General features: G+C 46.1%; 1 long non-coding RNA gene across 1 annotated transcript in view; it reads left to right on the top strand.

Annotated features, from left to right (window-relative positions):
* LOC134472364 (uncharacterized) overlaps positions 1-19,567 on the top strand; it is a 53,245-nt gene that overhangs the window by 31,991 nt on the left and 1,687 nt on the right. The window contains exon 2 of the long non-coding RNA XR_010042172.1: positions 18,974-19,059. This is a non-coding gene — a long non-coding RNA (uncharacterized LOC134472364). The remainder of the gene's footprint in view (positions 1-18,973; positions 19,060-19,567) is intronic.

Here is a 19,567-nt window from a genome sequence, read left to right as displayed (position 1 = left end):
AATGGGAAACCACACCCTGAATGTGAGTGGCACCAACCAATAGGCTTGTAGGGACAGAAAGAAGGCAGAGCTGCTGCTTGCTGCTTCCTGTCTGCTCTACCGTGGACTATTCTCTGCAATGCCCCTCTGCCATGCTACCTTGTCTTGGCACCGACTGACTATGGACTGAAACTTCCACAAACCATAAGCCAAAGCAAACCTTTGCTTCTGTGGGTGTCGAGTATTTTTTTCACAGCAATAAAGAAGTAACCAAGACAGCATCAGACACGCTCAGAGCTGCAGGAAGATCTTCCCCACTATGTGTGCACTATGCACAGCTCTGGGGACCCAGAGGGTGGTATCTCTCTTCAGTGCTGATTCTTTTTATGTCTTTCAACAAATTAGAGTTATTTATGAATAAAACCACACAATTTCATAAAACATATTTTGATCAATGTTTTATTAAGCCCCCTCTCTCCCCACATCTTGTATCTGAGAAAGTCATGTCTGCCATGGGCTGTGGAAGGGACATCTGATTCCTGGTAAGGTGACTGATTTTCAAATCAAAACTGGAAGCAAGCAGCTTGCTGTGTGCCCTGGAAGACATCTCAACATCATGTTCATTCAATTGCTTCTTATAGTAAGCAGGAATCAGATGCATTAGGATAAATATGAAGTAAAATAAAAACAGCTTAGTAAGCCTAGTTGCATGTATAGCAAAAGTTGGAATTACTCTAGCTTGGGTCTTGTTATATGAACTAAAAGCAGAACAAGTCTTGAAATGGATTCTGAGCTCCAGAAATCTGATTTAGTGAGGTTAAAAGCTGGACTGTTTCATAGCTTTTTATATCACCCTAAATCTCTTTTGGAGCAAGAAGGGTTGAGGATGGTTTAGTTATTTCATTTTTTTTTTCTCATTCAGACTAGACAAGTTTCCACCTTGAAAAGGGATGCTAAGAGAGTCATAATTTTAAAAGTATTTATTTATTGGTTCACAAGTTTGTCTCATTATGTTAGTGGACCTAAAAATGGTTCTTTAAAAAATGTATTTTGAAAATAACAAAAATCTGTGTGCAGTGAAATGAAGACAACTTTAATTTTATGTATCAATTATCTGATGCTCTGTAATAACATGAAAAGAATAATTGTCCTCAGTAACTGTGTACCTATTATTTCCTAATCTTTTTTGTTTTAGCAATATCTAATTTTGATATCACAACACTGGTATTTTTCTGAAAGATGTAGTTTTTAAATATCATTCTTTGTTATAGTTTATAAAATTGCCTATAATTTTTGTCAAAGTGACCCTTGTGGCTAATGAATTTGAAAATGTTGACAGCATCAATTGATTATTCTCAGCCAATCATATTTTAAATTGTAAAACACCTTTTTCTCAGATGCTGAGGTATCTGGTAAGCCCAAAGCAATTCTGAAAAATAGGAGCCATTATGAATTTTACTGTTCTTGGGTTAAAAATGTGTGAGTGTTTCAGCCCAAATCTTTAGAGATTCTTATTTTTTTTTTTTGCTTCCTCCTCTAAATACTTTCTGTTGACAAGTGTTTTTATCAATCAAAATGTATAAAATAAACTAACTATAATTCTTTTGTATTTTGCATATCAAAGATGCTGGAAATTGCAGCATCTGAAGAACAATTTATCAAATTATAAATAGAACTGCATCAAAAGATTTTCCCTGCAAGTCTAGATATTCCCAATCACAATCTTAGATGTTTAAAATTAAATCTTGTGCATGGTTTGAGCTCACATCATTTAAGTTGTTTACTTGCAGGCTTGCTTTTGTGGGGACAAATTTCAATACCTTCCTGATTGCAGAATTTATTTCCAATAATTACATTTTGCAAAGATCTTCAAGTGTTGAAGATCTTTTGGTTCTCCATGATTACTTTAATTAAAAATGTGTGGCTGGTTTTAAAAAGTATGCATTCAAAGTTTGGAGGACTCATTTACCAAAAAAAGTCACTGTGATCAGATACGCAAATAGTATTCTACTTAAAAGTATTTAAAAATTCAAATGTATCTAAAATGCTTTGATGATAGGAAGTAGAGAAAATATTCGTTTCTTAAAAATTTACCATCAACATCATTTAAGTAATTTGTGGCTCAGTCACCTTTGTATAAATAAAGTATCTGTAAATTGTGGGAAACACAGCTTTCTTTTACTGGTAGCATATTCCTACATATCTGGAATCAAAATATATTCAGCATAAGCAGCTTCAAGTGCAGTTTTTGTTCTGCAGATTTTTATGATCTAGTAAGAACGATGCTTTTGCCTTGACAGTACACTCCTTCAAAATTTGTGTGGTGTTATTCCAGCCAGGAAAAATGATTCCATTTTCAATGTTAAAAATTTTAAACTGAATTTTCAGTGACATTCATGATAATGTCAGATGACTCACCTTCAATGGGATGAATTTGCAAAGGCTTTACTTTGATAATAGAAATTGCATAAAAAATCAAAGTATAATGGGAATCATCAGATTTTCCTGCTTGGAACATCTTGTGTCCTTGATAATGGTCAAACAGATGGAAACACAGACAAAGTCCCAAGAATCCTGAGTGGACAAAGCCAGGTTGGCTCATCAGTGACCTAAACATTGCTTGAATGACAAACAAAACGGATACAAAAAGACAAACAAAATGTTATTCCTTGTAAATGTCTTATAAATAATAAAGCAAAACAGAACTTCAACTTCACTAATCAGAAGCATCCCACAAATTTTAATTATAACACTTGGGTCTTTCCCAGGGGACCAGAGCAGTAAGGGGACTGTATAGCTGTCATCAACCAAACTCTGAATGATTCTGTATCCTTACAAAAGTCTCCCTCCTTGTTTCTCTTCTGCTTTGGAGCTCTCTGGTTCATGAATCCTTGTTTATGCAAAGAAGCTCTTTAAAATTTTTTATCGTGCCTCAATTTACCTTTTTACTAACATAAAACTGGCATCATTTGACTGCGAAATTCTTTGGTTGATGAGGTCAATACACAGAAGTGAAGGAGTGGTTTTATCTTTTGCGTGTGTGCATAGCTTGGGAGTGAAGTGCACCAGATGAATTAGAAGCACTGTGGGGTTGAAGGGGGCCCCTCTCCCAGAGTGCTGTGCGAGGCCCTTCTGCAGTGGCAGGAGACAAACCGTCCTGTGAGCACTGTCTTGCTAAAATGGCCGTCAGCACTGGGAGCGGATACTGCAGTTGCTGCGGAAAGCTTTCTTTCTCCTGGCTTTGGTTTTGAAGGTGCTCTCACCCCAGCCCCCAGGCAGATGGGAGATGTTGTTCAGCATTTTGTGTCAATTACACACTTAGCATCAACTTTCTTGAGAAATGGAAATTCAGTGATTAGATTTTATTAAACACACACATTTGTTTTTCCTTTTTTTTTTTTTTTTTTTTTGCTAAGTCCTACTTTATGAGTTTGTGGCAGCTGGTTGTGGTGGCATGTGGTTATAATCCCAGCGCTTTGGGAGGCTGAGGCAGGAGGATTGCAGGTTCAAGCCCAACCTGGGCAACTTTGTGACTTAGCAAAATTAAAATTTCAAAATTAAAAAATACTAAAAGGGCTGGGGATGTAGCTGAATGTGAAGGCCTTCTCACCCCCCAATGCTGTAGAAAAGTTTGTTGCAAAATGAAAAAAGCATCCCCAAACCACTAAGCGTCTAAGCGTCTAGCACTAAACATCTACACTGCGTAGAGGATGGGTCTGGTTTATTCTAACAGAACAGCACAGCATTTCCCACATAAGCTCCACATACTTCTGGGGACCCTGTGTTTCCCACAGACCCAACTTGCTGGGGATGTGGTGGCTTTGTGTCTGCTTCAGGGCAAAGCACAGGCCATGTCTGGCTGGTCACTTCCGGGTACAGCTGTGCTGAGCCCCAGTGCACTCTTACCCAGATGGGACGGGCCATGCCAAGCTCAGCCTCTCTAGCCAGATCCACTCTGGGTCGTCTGCCAGGCTGCATTTTTTGCCCCAGCACAGGAGATCAAACCTGGGGCCTTTGCACTATATAAAATACACAAATCACTAAGTTACCCAGTTCAGGCTTGAACTTGTGATCCTCCTGCCTCAGCCTCCCAGAGTGCTGGGATCACAGGCATCTGCCCTTATGCCTGGCCCAGTGTGCTTTGTTTTACAGCACATCTCCTACACGCTCTCCTCAGAAGAGAGGTGATGGTCCGTATTGAAGCCCAGGAAGCTCAGGTCAGGAACTCACTGTCCAGCTTTCAAATTAGCCATGCATGACAGGGAGGACTCCATCCCATACCTGACCAGGTGAAGGACTCAAAGTGGGGTTCCTCTAACCTGGCGCTATATGTAACACTGTTGTCATTAGAAATGAGGACACGGTTCCCAGTGCTAATCTAGGTCAACAAGGGTGGACAGATCCTGTGTCAGTCCCATTGGGAAGCTGGGTCCGTCTCATGATGACAGACGTGGGGCAGATAGATGAAGGTAGATAAATGACACAGGGTAGATGATCACCAGATAAATGGTAGATGAGAGGTCAGTAAATGGCTCGTAGTTTATGGACAGATAGGTGATAATGATGGACACATGTATAGTCGGTGGGTAGATGCTAGATAAAGGATAGATGGACAGATGGACAGATGGACGGATGATCAATTGATAAAGATATGCAGATATTAGATAAATGATAGGTGGATGGCACATGATAGAAGACAGAAAGATAGGTAACTAGATGACAGCAGGCAGGGAGCCTGCAGAAGCCTGCTGTCAGCTTTGCGTCCAGGTGTGTTTGCATCAACCATGAGCGTCTGATACATTTTTTACTTTGGTGACGTATTGAGCGCAGTGCTGTTTCCTGCATACCAAGGACTCTATGGCTCTGGGTGCTTATAATTATAAGCTTTCTTAGTTTTAAAATGAAGAGAAAAAGCACCTGCAGTCTCTCCTACAAAGGTGATATGGAATCAGGCGGTGTCTCCAAGGACACCTTGAAAAATTTGCCCTTGGGCCGGGGATGTAGCTCACCAGCACAAGTGCCTGCCTGGCAAGCACAAGGTCCTGAGTTCAACTCATGATTCAAAAAAAAAAAAAGTCTGCTCTTTCCCTAAGGGGAGGGCCCCGGGTGTAAAATCTCAGTCCATTCCCAGGGTGGCCTCTCCACTCCGCTGTCAGGGAAGCCACAGGCATCCTCATCTGTTACACCGCCAGAGTGGAGGAGCTGCAGTGGAGGTGGAGGATGGTGTCCTTACATGGATTCCCTTTTCTTCCACCTAAAACGTATTATTGTTTGATTTTCAACTTTAAAATATTCATCGACATGTTATATACCTGTGGTTTAAAAAATCAGATTGTGTCTCAAACTTTATAATGAAAATCAATCTTCCCTTTACTCCTCAAAGATACACCACTGTGAACATTTCTTTTCATTGTGGTAAACTTCATATAATATAAAACTATCATTTTAACCATTTGTATTTATTTACCTATTTGTTTATTTGTGTCTTTTTGAGACAGAGCGCAGTTCAGGTTGGTCTTGAGCTCACTTTGTAGTCCAGGCTGGGTTTGAACTTGCAACGATCCTCCTGCCTCAGCCTCCCAGTGCTGAGATTACAGGCAGGCACCACTCTGCCTGGCTGCTTTAGTTTTAAGTGCATGGGTCAAGGGTAGTAAGCACATTCACACGGTGTACAGTCAACAGCACCATCGACCTCCGGAACTTTCTTATTTTCCCCAACTGGAACTCGGGACTCATTGACAGTTCCACAGCTCAGGGTGGCGGTGCATGCCTGTAACCCCAGCACTTTGGGAAGCTGAGGCAGGAGGACCCCAAGTTTGAGGCCAGCCTGGGCAACTTAGTGGAACCCTGTTTCAAACAAAAAAATAAACAGAACGTAGGGTTAGGGACGTAGCTCGGCGTGAAGGCCCTGGGTTCCGTAGCCCTGCCAACAACACAAGCAAAACCAAGCCAGACAAAACAATAACTTCCCGGATGAGGGTTTTACTTTGTCTCCAGAGATTTGACTACTTGAGGACCCCACAGTATTTGTCTTGTGTTAAGTGGCTTCTTTCTCGAGGCCTGATGTCCTCAAGGCTCACTCACGCTGTGATGCAGTTTCCCTCTTTCTAGGCTGAATTATGATCCGGTCTGCAGGGACGGTGTTCAGTCTGTCACCTCTTGATGGTCTCTGAATGGCTTCCCGGGGCTCCTGGGAACCACGCTGCCGCTGCTGTCAGGAGCCCACGTGAGCAGCTGGCCCTCGCCGGTGGCTTCTCCGCGGTTCCTCCCTTCATTTCACCAGACTAGAAATGTCCAGGGCACGCTAGCAAATTAGTACATGAAAAGCAAACTGTCTCCTAGCAGCATTGCGGGGAAAACCCAATGCTAAGCCCCAGATAAAGCAAAATGAACTGAAACATGCGAAATGAAATAAGCCCACAGGAAGTACCTGATTTGCATTTATGGTGCTGGTTCATTTTCTCTCTGCACCAACCAGCTAGAACATGGGTTTGATTTTTGTTTCTGGCTGTACCCTCAGGGCCTAATAAACTTTCAAAAGGTTATTAAGGCTGTACCCTCAGGGTTCAATAAATTACAGGCATACACCACCACTCCTGGCTGGTGGACCCTTTTTGTTGGAAGTGCTGGATCTACAATGTTTATTAGTGCTTAATAAATCTGTGTAAGTGCTTAATAAATCTTTGTTGAAGAGCCAGGCAAGTGGCACATGCTTATAATCCCAGTATTCTGGGAGGCTGAGGCAGGAGGATTGCAGGTTCAAGCCCAGCCTGGACAACACAGAGACATCCCTGTGTCCCTGTCTCAAAATAAAAACATGGCTGAGGATGCAGCTCAGTTGAAAGACCCCGAATTCAGTCCCCAATATCACCAAAAAGAAACAAATAAATAAATGCAATAGCCCTTTGTTGAAGGAGTGGGAAAAATTAGAATGCACAAGAATAGGAACTTGGCAATTGGTTTTCTTCCCTATTACACTCTGAGGATCTAGAATTTGTCTGAAACATAATAGGTGCTCATTAAGTCAGTCAACTGGGCAGGAAGGTGATTTCCCTGCTGAGATCCTAATGTGGTAACTCTGGGGATCTTTCTCCCAGTGCTGTATTTCTCCAGAGCAGGGATTGGTACTTAGAACAAGGTTGCGGATTCTGCATGGAGGGGTGTAGGGAAGGACAGGCAGTCTGTGGGCCCAGTGTGGCTCCTCAGTGAACCCCCATTTCCTTTCTTTCCTTCTTTCTCTCTCTCTCTCTCTCTTTCTTTCTTTTTCTTTTTCTTCTTCTCCTCCTCCTCCTCCTCCTCCTCCTCCTCCTCCTCCTCCTCCTCCTTCTTCTTCTTCTTCTTCTTCTTCTTCTCCTTCCTTCCTTCCTTCCTTCCTTCCTTCCTTCCTTTTCTCCACCCCCGAGTTCTGGGGATTGAACCCAGGGTCTTCACACTGAGCTACATCTCCAGACCTTTTTATTTTGAGACCGGGACTCCTTATGCCAACAAGTTGTCCAGTCATGGCTTGAATTTGTGATCCTCCTGCCTCAGTCTCCCAGAGTACTGAAATTACTGGAATATGTTACTTTTGTCCTGAGGTATCTGGGTCTAGGAGATTGATGAATTAATTCACCATCCATTCTGTAATCACTGAAGTTTAGTTGATTTACATGGATGATGGGAGGTGATACAGAGCTGGTGGGTAGAGTAGAGAATCCTAAAATGGAACTGATCGGGGGAAGCAAATGCCCGTCTGAATGGATACTCAGTGCCTGACTACTGTGTTAGCATGAAAATGTCGCCCAGACCCGCTCACTTCTGTCATCACATACAATGCAGGGACGGCCAGGCCTTAAGGATGCCTCAAAGGGGAGAGCAAAGTCTAACCCCTCTCACCACTGCTGCACACGGACCATGGGCCGTTATGACAAACAGTAGGCCACCTCACACCCTGGACTTCAGGCAACAGCCCTGATTTTAGACTCCATGTTACAATTTGAGGATTTGGATGTAAACAAAGGTCCAAGTTAAATGTGAAAAACCATTTGTTTCCTTGAGAGAGAGCAAAGTAACCAAGTGGAAAGTCACAGACCCCAGCTCTGGATCCTACCGAGGCGTCTCTGGCTGCTGGGACCTTGGGAAGTCACCTGTTCTCTGTTGGTGTCTGCCAGGATGGCAAGGAGGCCGCGGAGTGCCCATGTTTTGGAAGCTGTCATGCAGAACTAACCAACATGCTCCTTTCCTTCCTTTATTGGTTCCTGAATGTCGCCACCTGTACCCTGCACCCCTGGCCCGGGAGGAGCCGGGGCAGTGTGTGGAGCAGGCTGCGGCCTGCGGCGGTGACTCTGCGGTGCACAGAGCGGCGTGCTATGCCCTGAGTGACCGGGTTTCCTGGAATGGCAGCTTGCTTCACTTTGGGTGCAGAAGCTGGGGCAGGATGACGTGGTTGCCTGTCTGTGCCCACAGAGAGCCACGGATGTGGGATGCCCCAAACTTACCAACAAAAATGACTCCCAGCAGCGCAGCACAACCCTAAAGCATAAACAAACACATAGAATAATCTTGCTAATGAACAACTGCCATCTGTAAACTCATCAGAGTAAATCAGGGCCACATGGACCTGTGACACAGCAAAGTTATATCAGAGAAAACCACGCCACCAGCTTATGGAACACACCAGACAAACAATAACCTGAACTCTTCACCTGGATAGTATAGAAGGAAGGACACCTGATCCTGGGGTGTAGCGGTGCCACACTGACCTGCATCTTGTCAGATCCTCTGGTCCGTGTGTCATAAGGTAGACAGGCCATGAACTCCAGTGGCAGCCCAGCTCCACCTGCCCGCTGGGGGAGATCCTGTGTCTGGCCTGTTCCCCTGCCGTGCAGGCTGCGGCTCTGAGCCATCTGTGTGGTCCCCTTAGACCCTAAGTGTCCTCCCCAGCTCCACCTGGTCTGTGATCGCACTGGCCACCCCTGATGACTTCATACCTGATCCAATGGCTTTCAGCTCTGTCTCTTGGAATCCTATAGTCTTAGCTATTCTGTGACCGTAACATATGTTAAGTGTGATGTGTGACTTGAGTGACAGAGTAAATTCTGACATTGTGGAAAGACACAGATGCGTCTGGTCTATGTTTCTGGCAAAGCTTGCTCATGACAGACATTAAATCAAATCATTAGATTTTAAAGATCGGAAGTCTAAATATGAGCTGGAGAGATTCGGTGCAAGCGCTGAGAAGCCAGTAATCCCCGGAAGTAGATATTCCCGGAGGCCTGAGGAGGTCGGCTGGAAACAGAGCAGAAGTTCAGGTGCCAGTGAGGGTTCTGTGTCCTGCATCGCCCACCAGGCCAATGAGAAGGACTGGCCATGGCGGCCGGCGAGAGTGGACTGTGGTGGGCAGCTCTGATCTGGCTGGCAGAGAGACGCACTCCTTCCAGAGCAGGAGGACAGAAGGAAGGAGAAGGCCACACAGGTGGCGGGCAGAGAGGTCTCAGGCAGCGCCCCCTGGCCACTGATTGCACAGCACATGAGCCTTCGGAGGAGGCGGGAGGGAGGCGCCAGCAAAGGGCTCTGTGAGCTCCGGGACCCGCTGGGACCGCGGAGGGCACAGGAACTTACGGTGCTCTCCTGGAACCTTGTCCCTTCCCTCCACTCAGGGTGGCTTTTGATTAACTTGTATCTAGGACTGCAGCAGAGGTGACCCTGTGACCTCCAGGCCATGTCACAGCTCACAGGTGATGCCACAGCTTCCTCCTTGCTTGCTGGAATTCTAGATCTTGCAGGCTTTGGTCTGCAGGTCAGGTGTCTGAGTCCTTGCACCCCTGAACTTTCAGGAGCGCACCTCCACCTGGGGAGGCCTCGGGATGCTGACAGATGAGGGAGACATGGGTTCCAGCCCTGCAGTCCCTCAACTGCCTGCTCTTGCAAGTCCAGCCACTGTTTATCTCGATCACAGACCTGGAGCCAGGTCACCCAGCAAACCCCAAATTCATGACCCACAAAACCTGTGAAAGGTGATGACAGAAATGTGTGTGTGTGTGTGTGTGTGTGTGTGTGTGTGTGCATTTTGCAATACTGGAATCTGAACTCTCAGCCTTCACCCTGAACTACATCATCAGCTTTTCTTAGTTTTTATTTTGATTCTTTTTTTTTTTTTTTTTTGTCTTTTTCATTTTTATCGGTACCAGGGATTGAACTCACAACCGCCTGCTTGCAAGGCAGGTGCTTACGCCGCTGAGCTAAATCCCCAGCCCTAGTTTTTATTTTGAAACTTAGCTGCAAATTTGCCCAGGTTGGATTTGAACTTATGATCCTCCTGCCTCACCCTCCAAGAGTTTGGGGATTGCAGCCCTGTAACAGATGACTGGGTAATACCTGAATTTCTTTTTTAAGTCTTTACACTTTTGATTGATTCCTTACAGAAACAAAGCCAGGGACAATCAAAGATCTCTCAAGTGACTTAGGTCAGGTTTGCACTCTCTGAAGACATTGAGGCTAGTTTGAATTTATAAAATTGTGTTTATTTTTGCATTGCAAGCTTGAGGTTTGAAGGTGCCCACTTTCTCATAAGCAGTCACCCAATCACAAACAGGTCTGTGGCAGACCTCCTTGGGGTCAGACAGAAGCACTCAACCGAGAATCGTCCAGTCTAAAATCCATGTAACTCGCCAGCCTGTGACCCCAGTTACTGTGTGAGGGACCACAGGGTCCCTGGACATTGCCTGGAATTTATTAGAAGAGCAATTTGCAGAGTCAAATTCAGGAGTGGCCTCAGATGGCCAGCACCCTGGAGAGCTCCATGGTCCACTCTGAGGCCCCTTAGGGCAGCCAGAGCTCCATGCTGTGCTCACAGTGAGGGACAGTTCCCCTCCTCCATTGGCTGAGCTGCAGACAGAAGCTGTGGATTCGGAGGCATCCACTGCACTGGGAGATGCCACCAAAGGCCCCCCAGAGCAGCTTCTGGGGACCCTCCTTTCATCCAACTCTGCAGAAAAGCACAGTCAATGTTTTAAGGATCGATCTAAGAGCAGTTTCAATATCATTTTTACGGATAAAGACTTAAAATTAAATCAGCTTCTCCCAACCCATTTCTATAAATCCACAGGGGCTCCAAAATACATACTGGGAGATAAATGACTGACAGCCATCATAGCACCTATTTCCTTCCCAGTAAGAAAATCCATACTGCTCTTATTATTTAAATGTTTTCTTTTATTACTTTGAACCAGAGCCGTTTAGAATTCCAGTGCGCCCAGAGGGAGCCCACGGGGGTGGGGTGAGGTTGGTGACGCCCACCGCCCAGCGCACCCGCGCCTGGTGATGTGTGACTCAGGACACCGAGCATAATTGGCCATTATGCAGTGAAAGCGGTTTTTAATTGCATCGTTTTGGATGGGGTCTTCCTCAGCCACTGCTTAATGCAGACGTAGAATAGACCATTGTTCAAAGACAGAAACTTATGGGGCTCTGAATTTTAAATATAAATGAAATAGGAAAATAAAAAGAGATGGGGATTCTTCAGATTTGTCTCCAGTAGCTCCTTTCTAGAGCCATAAATTACAGTTATCGTATCAAAAATGGTACTTTGAGGTTTTTTTTTATATTTTAAAAACTCGTGTCATCAAAAGAAAACCCTCGGCTGCCTCACTGTCTGGTGGGAATGCGGTTGTCCCTGTGTCTGTCCCCACAGTTTGTGGCTGGGGGGCACTACAGTAAATTGTGACCTGATACCTTCCCACTTAACTTTTCTCTTAAAAATAAAACACGAAACTTAGTTATTTATTTACTTTGGTCTTTTTGAGTCAGGCTCTCTCTGCAGTTCAGGGTGGCCTTGAGCTCACTTTGTAACCTAGGCTGATCTTGAACGTGCGATGATCCTTCTGCCTCAGCCTCCTAAGTGCTGGGATTATAGGCATGTGCCACCACACCTGGTCATGAAACTAATTTTTGTTAAATAAAAAGTTATTTGTGCACTGCTGGAAGAAAATGGTAAAATGATTGTCACACAAGAAAACAGTATGACAATTTCTTTAAACATGAAAACAGAATTACCATAGGATTCAGCAAACCTACTTCTGCATAGCTACTTAAAAGAACTGAAATTGGTGGCAGGAATATATCTTCCCTTTTTCCCAAAGGTGGAGGGAACTCAAATGCCCACTGACACATTTTTGCAATGGATAAAGACAATGTAGCCAGTACTTTAAATGGAATATTAGTTGGCCTTGAACAAGAAGGGAAATCTTGACAGCTGCTCTGGTGTGTGGATCTTGAGGACTTTATGCTAAGTAAAGTGCAAAGGCAGACACTGTGGAGCTTCTTGTGAAGGAGATAAAATCCACAAAGAGTGGAAAGCTGGCCCCAGGTCCAGGGAAGGCTGATGGGTCAATGTTGGAGTATAGTACACACGAGATTTAGACACAAGAAGAAGGAAGTTCAGGAGGCGATGGTGGTGGTGAGCACAGAGCACTGTGAGTGTGCAGTGCCACGAGAGTAGGTACTCAGACCTGGATATGGTGGCAAATTTTGTTCTTGATTTTTAGCACAACAAAAAACACTTCCTGACCGAAACTCTAAATGTTTCCTTTAAAAAAGTTTACTCTCTCTGTCTCTGTCTCTGTCTCTGTCTCCCTTAACCTTCTGTTGATGTTTTGGAAATTCAAGATTCAAGAATTATCAAACATCAAGTCAATTTTTGTCTCTCTCTGGGGTACAGTGAATAGTGTAATTTAAATTCGCACCCCAATATTTATTTTCTATTTCTAAGATTTTTGGAAATCAATCTTTCCTTATAGTTAATTGGGGAAATCCCAATAATTTTCTGTGAATTTCATGAAAGAAATGTTTATGTAATAAATTTTGTTTATGATGCAGTGGTGAACAGAAACACCAAAAACACCCAGGATTTGGAGCAGATTTATTTACATTGATGGGCATGGATTGGGGTCATTCCCAAAACATCGGGCCCTGATCCCTGGCGGTCTGGGGCTTATATGGGGTCAGTAACCGGGAAGTACAGACCAGAATGACTAGTCAGTTGGGGATTGGTTTATACAATGTGCGTTATAGTGGCAGCCATTTCCAAGAGATCAGAGCAACTGGATCTGGAACAGGAACTGTTACCTGGGCAACCAACAAACTGAAGTACACTGGCTGGGGCGGGGAGAGCATTTTCTGCTGCAATATGACTTCAAAATGATGCTGCTCTGGAGCAAAGTACTTTACCTTAAAGCCCTCCACCTCCCATGTGCAGGATGTTCGGACCACTTGGGCTGGGGTTGAGGGCTCCATGTCCCAGAGTCCTTTCCCAAGGAGCTCTGGTTAGAGATGGCAGAAGAGGGACCCATGGGGACAGAGGGCTCCATGTGGGTGGACACACACAGTGTGTGTGGTCCTGCCGCCTTGCCCTACCCAGCCTGGGGCACCCGGGCTTTATAGCCCCACCCCAGCACCCGTAGGTCCCCACATGAACCCAGCCACATGGGGACAGGGCACAGGTGCCACAGGCCACTGGCTGTGGTCACTGTGGTTGCAGCTGGTGCCTGCTCCTTGAATTTCCTCACAGGACCCAACTTCCTGAGAAACTGCTGACTGACTTTTCTGTCATTGCCAGCTGTATTTTCCAATCCTTTATGTCCTTACATTTGCAATAGCAACCAAGCATCCCGTTTCCCATAGTCCTGAGGATGGCTCAGCTTGCTGCCTGCCATATAACTGCTCTCCCAGCACAGAGCCAGGGCTACACAATCCAGTGAAAGGGCCTCGTGAGTCAGCAAACCCCCCGGAAATCCTCAGGTAAATGTAGAGCTAAATGCAATTCAGCTTTTATTCCTTTATATGAGTTTTTGAAAACCCAAAACCCCACAAACCTCCTTTACATCCTACAAATTTGGAGGAAATTCTGACTGCTTGTTTAGGTTTCTGTGACTGTAACAAAATACTAGAGGAGACGAGTTTAAAGGGGAAAGATTTACTTGGGCCTGCAGTTCCAGTCCATAGTCGGCTGGCTCTATTGCTTTTGGGCTGCTGTGGGGCAGAGCATCATGGTGGCCCCGTGTGATGGAGCAGAGCTGCTCCCTGATGGTGCCCAGGAAGCACGGTGTGGGGGGTCTGGATGCCACCTCAAGGACACCACACTCTAGCAACCTAACATCCTGCTGTTAGGCCCCACCTCCCAGTGGTTCTGTCCACCAATGGCATCAAGGTGGGGACACAGGGGCTTCTGGGAGACCCCCAAGATCCAAACCACAGCACACCAGCCCTGTTTTCTTCTCAGGACCTGTGCAGTGGTGCCCTTCAGACTGAGCTCACAGTGTCTCCTGCACCGGCTTTCCGTGTTCCCCAGCTTCTGGAAGCCTGGGCCAGCCCCCTCCTTCAAGCACAGGAAGCTTCTGGATCCTGGCTTCTGTCTGGTAGCCTGCGAGCGTCCTGTACCTTGGGATTTGAATGGAAGATTTGCAACACACGATTTCCCGTGAGCATCTTGACACCGTGAGAACAATGGAAGCTCCAGCCCCCTTCAACATCCAGGGCCAGAAGCCTCCCTGCTCTCCTCCCCATTGTTTGGGCTCTGGGGAGGCTGAGTTTACAGCCCCAGGTCCTTCCCAGGCAGTGACACCCACACTCTGAGAACTGCAGACTGCTCAGACAGCAAACCTCATAGCTATTCTGCGGGAGACACCTCGTCCAGGGCCCAGACAGGGGCATCTCGTGCGGCTGACAGCGTTCGTTTTTCCAGTCCAGGAGATCTCAGCCGATAACGAGCGTTCTGGCTGCCGCTGCTGATTTTCTTCCCGGTTCTTTGTTGCTGCTCGAGTGCTGTCAGTCAGAATGATGCGATCTGCTTCCTGTACCCTTGATCTGTCTCTCAGCAGTCAGGAAATGGACTCTCCTCTGTCAGCTCTCCTACCATCCAAGAGGGTGATTTTCTTGCTGTTGTTCTGATGGTTGAATCTTCCTTCCACTTCTTCACAGCCTCAGTACCCTCAGAGGTGGCGCTGGATTCTTCTAGGAAGCTTGGAGAGAGGCTGCTGGGCTGCCAGCTGTGGGGTGTGGTGCAGCACCCACCCGCCCCTCTGTCCCCTGCGCTAACCCTCGTGTTCCAACCAGTGACCAAATGGCCAGGAGATCCTGGCTGCCGCACATGCTTTTCTTTTCTTTTCTTTTTTTTTGGTCTTTTTCCTTTTTATCGGTACCGGGGATTGAACTCAGGACTGCCTGCTTGCAAGGCAGGCGCTTATGCCGCTGAGCTAAATCCCCAGCCCCTGCACATGCTTTTCTTCTTGGCTGAAAAACCTTTTCCCCCTGCCTTGCTGCCTGGCAAATCAGTTCACTCTTACCTCAAGTCACCTTCCCTAACTTTACCTGAGAAAGACCCTTGGTCCTAGGAGCGAGCTGCCCCACCCTGCCTCTGTCTCCATAGCCATGTGCCATGCCTCTGTAACAGCACCCATCTCAGTGTCCTTCACTGGTCTGCAAATTTGCTCCCTTGTTCCACCAGGAGCTACTTGGGCACTGAAAGCTTTTAAAAAAAAACTTTCTCACCTTTGTACCCCTAGTCTGAGAATACCCTGGATATGTATTAGTCAGCTAGTGCTGTGATCATGCTTCATAACAACCACCCCAAGCCTGCACAACACAGCAGGCTTCCACTTGGGATATACCTGTCTGCTGCTGGTTGAGGATTAGCTGAGCCTGCCTCAGTGTGTCTGAGTCATCTCCCAGTGCTGGAAGCAGATGGGACATTTAAGTCATTATAGTCTAGTAGCAGGTGATTATGTCATTGAAGACACTGCCCTGGAAGGGACTAATTGAGTTCTCTCAAGACCTTGGTTAGTTCTCTTGAGAGTGGATTGTTATAAAGTAAGTCCAAGTCACACACTTGATCCCTTCTGCATGATGCCACTTCCCTTCCTGCTTCTCTGCCATGTTGTGATAGAGCCCAGAGTCTCTCATCAGAGGCCACATGGATGGGGCTGTCCAGTATTGGACTTTTAGCCCCCAATACAGTGAACTAAATGAAACTCTTTGCTACATAAAACAGCCAGTATCAGGTATTATGTTACAGCAACAAAAAACAGATGAATACAGGAGGCCACTGCAGACCCCAGCAGCACCCGCACCTGGGCTTGCATCTCTGAAAGCTGAAGCACTGATGTTCTCAGAATGGACAGAAGATCAGGCCTAGGGCTCAAATCACAGGCTGACAGCAGCTTGCACTGTGCCACCCAACTGTGTGGTGATTTCATTTTTTATATTTTGGTACCAGGGATCGAACTCAAGACCTTGCAGTTGCCAGGCTGGCCCTTATGCTGCTGAGCTAAATCCCTGGTCAACTGTAGGATGGATGATACAGCAACATCCGGATAAAACACACTCCTGTCCCTGTGGCCACTTCCTCTCTTAACTCTTCATTTGTGTGCAAAACAAGAGCAGAAATCTGAAGCCACATTAAATTCTTGTGGGTGATCTCATTTTATTAGTCCATGGCTGAAAAGTGAGTTTCGGCGGATGTAAGGGAATTATTAACAAAGCGTAGGGGAGAACAAATATTTTGGCTTAGTATTGTCCCTTTATTAATGTTTGTTCTTCTGATTATTTGTGGAAGACTATTAAAGGAAACCAAGGAAGACAGGCCCTCTCCGGTTCCTGCTCATGGATGTTAATCCCAGGGATTTTTAAATGCTCTGAAATTTGGTTTTGGAGGTTTATGTGTTTGTCAAGTCGGTGCTGTGCTCCCTCCCATAATTTGTAGAGGCAGAGGTCGGGAGCGATATGCATAAATATTTATTTCCTGAACAGTTAATTCTTTCCCTTAAAGTGATTTGGGGAAATTTGAAGGGAACAGATTTTCATTACATAGCAGAAAATGTTGAATAATTGAATCGGCGTTTTGGAGCACCTGCCTGCCGGATAGAGTTGGAGCGAGAAAGCCAGAGGAGGCATTGGAGTGATCCAGACCAGAGACCGCCTCATCACGGGCAGAATGGGGGCGGGGTGCTCCCCCCCTGCAGTACTAGGCACTGAACCCAGGGCCTTTGCACTGAGTTGCACTCCCAGACTTTTTTATTATTTATTTTGAGACAGGATGTTGCTGGGACACTAAGTCTCTCAGGCTGGCCTCGAGCTTGCAATCTCCCTGCCTCGGCCTCCCAGAGTGCTGGGATTACCAGTGTGAAGCTCCTGGCTAGGAGAGCATTTGGAGCCAGCTGTGTAGTGAGCTGAGGAGCTCACTGTCACTTGAGTCTGGAATTTAAGTTAGGGTGGCCAGTCATGTTGACAGGACATCGCCCAGCCCTGTGGCTTCCACACTCCAGAACAGAGGTCAGAAGTGTTCTCACACGTGGCGGAGCTGAGAAACATCTCCTAACCACGCAGATTATTTTCGGGCAAGCTCTCTCTTTCTCTCATGGCTCAGATACAATGTTTTAGCAAATGCAGCTTTCAGTTTGAGCCAGGGCTTCTCCTCTCTGACTTGGTGCTTCAGGCTCTTGTACTGGGGAGGGGACACCGCAGGACGGGGACAGCATGGCCCTCACTCAGGAGGCCAGCAGTACTGTCCCCAGGTGACAGTCAGGCATAGCCATCCACGCTTTTGCCAAATAGTCCCTCAGGGGAAAGCTGCCCCTCAGGGAGAACCACAGCTCTTGTCCAACCTCGAAACAATTACGTGCCGTTGGTGCGCAGAGCTGCAGCACAGGGTGGTGGTGCTGGCCCAGGTGCGGCCGCTTGCTCCGGGGTGGGCAGTGCTGTTCCGGGCAGCCACTGCAGTTTCCTCTAACGGTAAAAATGCACAGATGCAAGAACAGGTAGCCGAGGGCAGGCAGCAGGGCCCTCAAGGGACAGCACTTCAGGGACCCTTTCACGGACTTCCTTGTGTTGTGGATGATGGGGTGACCCTAGTGACAGGATGGGGTCGCGATGGGGCTGCTCTCCAGCAGTGGAAAACAATAGGCAGACGGTGTGCCCTGAGGTGCTGGAGCAGCCAGAGGCAGGGTTAATAATGACAAGGTACGAGTGACTGTCATGTTCTCGGGTCGCTGGCTCTGCGCACAGCTTGATGTCTCTGCAGGTGTGCGGGCTCCTGGGGACACACAGAGAGGTCCAGAAATTTCCCAAAGTCAGTGGGGCCGCTTCCAGGCTGTCACCTTTTCTGCAGGGAGCCTGTGTTGGGACAGAAGGGCAAGGCTGGGGTGAGGGGGATTGTGAGATGCCTGACTTTTACAGCCCTGCTGACATTTAAGAAAGTGGGAGCTGTGCTCTGGGAAAGAGGAGCGGGGAGAGAAGAGGGCGGAGGGGGGTGCGTGGCCTGTTTCAGAAGCACACTGCCCTCCGGTCCGAATCAGCACCACTCTCAACAGCCAAGATGTGGAAAAAAACCCAGTGCCCAGTCAGGCAAGGTGGTACCTGGCTGTAATCTTAGGATTCTGGGAGGCTGAGGCAGGAGGACCCCAAGCGTGAGCTCAAAGTGGGCTGCTTAGTGGTTTAGTGAGACCCTGTCTCAACATTTTTATTTATATTTTTATTTTGAAGAGAATAAAACCAAACAAAATAAAACACGATAAAGCCAATCAAAACAAAACAGTGAAAATGATATGGGACTTTAAGCTAATAGGAAATCCACAATGGCTGCCATAATGCCTCTTGTTAATTTCCAAATAGCGCCTGTGCTATCAGACCTAATGAAAACAGAATAAAACCAATCAAAACAAAACAATGAAAGCGATACAGGACTTCAAAACAAGATAATAGGAAATAAATAATGGCTACCATAATGCCTCTTGTTATCTTCTAAATAGCTGCCCATGCCATCAGATATGATAAAACCAAACCAAAAAAATGGAATAAAACCAAACTAAACAGAACAATGAAAATCATAAGGCACTTTCAAACAGGACAATAGAGTATTACCAGTGGCTATTGCCTTCCCTTTTTAGACCTTTCCTTCCCTTTCCCTTTCACAATATCTACTGTACATTTTGGATCCCACTAACTCTTCCATTTTTTATACTAGGAGACAACAGGACGTTCACCCATGTGACTCTGAACCATTTCACCAGGATCATGATCCTGCTGCATCCATTTACCTACAGGAGCCTCGTGAGTATCCTTCTTTATAACTGAGTAGCTTTCCATTGTATAAAAATGTCACATCTTTCCTATCCCTTTTTTGGTAGATGATCAAGCTCTCTCTATTTTTCTTCTGGTTCCCTGTCACATGGAGCATTGTTTCCTCTCCTCTGACTTTCAGTCTATGAATGTCTTTTTGAGTTAATGTGTTGCTTGTATACCACATATTGACGGATCTTGCCTCCTGATCCACTATACTTGTGTTCTTTTTATTGCTGGACTGAGGCCACCTGCATTAATGGTTAAGACCGACGTGCGCTGGGCCACCTCTGCCATACTTTCTTCCTGCTGTTGGCTCCCTACGTTTCCTCTCCATTAATTGTCTGCCATGCTGGCTCCTTGAACTGTGGTCATTTTTCTCTCTCTCTCTCTAGAATGTCCTTCAGTACTCTTTGCAGGGCTGATTTGGTGACCATCAGTTCTTTCAATTGTTCTTTGTCATAGAAGTATCTTACTTCTCCATTAATTCTGGAAAATA

The sequence above is a fragment of the Cavia porcellus genome, unplaced genomic scaffold (genome assembly GCF_034190915.1).
Source record: "Cavia porcellus strain 051 isolate PalLab524CR breed Dunkin Hartley unplaced genomic scaffold, mCavPor4.1 scaffold_23, whole genome shotgun sequence".
NCBI classification, from domain to species: Eukaryota; Metazoa; Chordata; class Mammalia; order Rodentia; family Caviidae; genus Cavia; species Cavia porcellus.
This window is presented reverse-complemented; position numbering and strand designations above follow the sequence as displayed.